Here is a 3,471-nt window from a genome sequence, read left to right on the forward strand (position 1 = left end):
ATGTTAAGTCCCATAGGGCTCAGAGCCATTTGAATCAATTTATGTTAGGTAAGTGGTTCTTGTCCGTACAGCGATTGTTGCCTGACAGTAAAAGACTTGCTTAGCTCTAGTGGTTTAGCAGGAGATGAGGAACACACACACACACACACACACACACACATTTTTATAACACGTATGGATACATGTTTAACATATAATTAATGACATAGAATTAGACAGGAGAGTAATATTGAATATATGGTCGAAAAATAATATGGTCTGGAAAGAAAGATAAGTTAAAAGCGTATAGTATTCAATTTGGCAACGGCCTTGCCGCAGTGGATACACCGGTTCCCGTGAGATCACCGAAGTTAAGCTCTGTCGGCCGTGGCCGGCACTTGGATGGGTGACCATCTGGGTAGCCATGCGCTGTTGCCGTTTTTCGGGTTGCACTCAGCCTCGTGATGCCAATTGAGGAGCTACTCGACCGAATAGTAGCGGCTTCGGTCAAGAATACCATCATAACAACCGGGAGAGCGGTGTGCTGACCCCACACCCCTCCTATTCGCATCCTACCCTGAGGATGACACGGCGGTCGGATGGTCCCGGTAGGCCACTCGTGGCCTGAAGACGGAGTGGTTTTTTTATAGTATTCAATCAAAGAAAGTCATTGGACAGTGAATTAAAACAAGTAGTGACTGACACAGTAAACATTTTCATCTATTTCAACTAAATGTTATGTGGCCTTTAACAGATGAATGTGTAGCAGTGTACGCCATAACGTAAATCTTGTCAACAGAGATCGACAGCCTTTCGTGAAAAACGCTTAAATTTAAAGAGGGGCGAGGTGTGTAGTGGGATAGGGGCCCGTGTTTGTCGGTGTGGGGGTGGGGACTGGCTTATTGTTTCCGGATATCTGGACTGAGATCTCATCATCCCCCGGCGCGGTGCTGTCAGCGGCGGGGTTTCGGCCTCCCTGGGGTTCCCACGGCCGCCTCTCGCATTCCTCCTGGAAAACACGGGACCCTGCAGCGAGACCCGCACCGGGCAACGCCCTCCTCAACATGCCGCTCTGGGCTTTGGGGGCTCTCCTACACAAACACTTCAGCATAATATATTTACTACCTAAAGTCACGCCCGTATTTATAGTAGCCACAACACTGGTTCCCGCTCAGGACGGCGAATTGCTCGCGTCGGGAAAGCACATCGAATCATAGGATTAATTATACATCCAAACTACTCAGCTTTGGAAGAACTTTGAGCCATACATTGAATGTTGTGATTTTGCACGGTAGGAGAGGGGGGCATTGATATCACATTAACTAGTGGTTACTACTGTGCTAATCCATTACTGCTCAGTGTAACATTAATGGTACACGTGACAGAACTAGGCTTTTACTGATCTCTCAATATTAGTAAGTGTAACCTACTGCGTATAACAAGGCGAAAATCCCCATTAATGTACGAGTACAAAATAAATTCCCAGTCTTTGGAAGCGGTAACATCCGTCAAGTATCTGGGCGTGACTATTCGAAATGATCTCAGATGGAATGATCAGATTGCACAAGTAACGGGCAAGGCGAACACTAGATTGCGGTTTATTGGTAGAATCCTGGAGCGATGCAGTCCTTCAACAAATGAAATTGCTTGCAATACGTTAGTTCGTCCAGTCTTAGAGTATTGTTCGTCTGTATGGGACCCTTACCAGTTGGGTCTGATTCAAGAGATTGAGAAGGTCCAAAGAAGAGCGGCAAGATCCGTGACTGGAACGTTTAGCCATCGCGACAGCGTTACAAATCTAACAGAAAGTTTGAAGTGGGTCACACTTGCAGATAGACGGCGCGCTAAACGGAAGGGGCTGCTGACTACATTCCGAAATCCGATCTTCGCCGAGGATGTAGAGCGTATATTATTACCACCAACTTCAAAATCGTGCAGTGATCACCATTCAAAGATAAGGGAAATCAGAGCTCGCACTGAGGCGTTCAGACAGTCGTTTTTCCCTCGCGCAATCCGTGAGTGGAACAGAGGGCGGGAAATATGTTGTTGTTGTTGTGGTCTTCAGTCCTGAGACTGGTTTGATGCAGCTCTCCATGCTACTCTATCCTGTGCAAGCTTCTTCATCTCGCAGTACCTACTGCAGCCTACTGTTGTGGCGTAACAAGCTCGCTACGCCACACTGAGAAGGAAGCCGAAAGGCACGCGTACACACACGCCGACTGGCGTCAAGTCTGGAACAGGATAAGTTATGACTGCTATAAAGAAAATACGTAGCTTTCGAATATACTTAACTTTTAATGCTTCCTTTTGATACATCTCTCTTGACTATACAAATGAGACTCGTAATATACATGCACTGTGACAATTGGCGCCTTGCTAAGTCGTAGCCATTAACTTAGCTGAAGGCTATTCTAACTGTCTCTCGGCAATTGAGAGCAAAGGCTTCGTCAGTATAGTCGCTAGCAACGTCGTCGTACAACTGGGACGAGTTCTCGTACGTCTCTCGAGACCTGCCATGTGGTGGCGCTCGGTCTGCGATCACACAGTGGCGACACGCGGGTCCGACATGTACTAATGGACCGCGGCCGATTTAAGCTACCACCTAGCAAGTGTGGTGTCTGGCGGTGACACCACACCTACATCCTCCTGAATCTGCTTAGTGAATGGTTCAAATGGCTCTGAGCACTATGGGACTTAACATCTGTGGTCATCAGTCCCCTAGAACTTAGAACTACTTAAACCTAACTAACCTAAGGACATCACACACATCCATGCCCGAGGCAGGATTTGAACCTGCGACCGTAGCAGTCGCGCGGTTCCAGACTGAGCGCCTAGAACCGCATCACTTCCGCGGCCGGCTCTGCTTAGTGTATTCATCTCTTGGTCTCCCTCTACGATTTTTACCCTCCACGCTGCCCTCCAATACTAAATTGGTGGTCCCTCGATGTCTCAGAACATGTCCTACCAACCGATCCTTTCTTCTAGTCAAGTTGTGCCACAAGCTCCTCTTCTCCCCAATTCTATTCAATACCTCCTCATTAGTTATGTGATCTACCCATCTAATCTTCAGCACTCTTCTGTAGCACGACATTTCGAAAGCTTCTATTCTCTTCTTGTCTAAACTATTTATCGTCCACGTTTCACTTCCATACATGGCTACACTCCATACAAATACCTTCAGAAACGATTTCCTGACATTTAAATCTATATTCGAAGTTAACAAATTTTTCTTCTTCAGAAACGCTTTCCTTGCCATTGCCCGTCTACATTTTATATCCTCTCTACTTCGACCATCGTCAGTTATTTTGCTCCCCAAATAGCAAAACTACTTTAAGTGTCTCATTTCCTAATCTAATTCCCTCAGCAACACTCGTCTTAATTCGACTACATTCCATTACCCTTGTTTTGCTTTTGTTGATGTTCATCTTATATCCTCCTTTCAAGACACTGTCCATTCCGTTCAACTGCTCTTCCAAGTCCTTTGCTGTCTCT

The 3,471-nt window shown here is 46.3% G+C and overlaps 1 pseudogene; it reads left to right on the plus strand.

Annotated features, from left to right (window-relative positions):
* Window positions 1-299: 299 nt before the first annotated feature.
* Window positions 300-417, plus strand: LOC126210163 (5S ribosomal RNA; annotated as a pseudogene).
* Window positions 418-3,471: the final 3,054 nt, after the last annotated feature.

This window comes from Schistocerca nitens, chromosome 1 (assembly GCF_023898315.1).
Source record: "Schistocerca nitens isolate TAMUIC-IGC-003100 chromosome 1, iqSchNite1.1, whole genome shotgun sequence".
NCBI lineage: Eukaryota > Metazoa > Arthropoda > Insecta > Orthoptera > Acrididae > Schistocerca > Schistocerca nitens.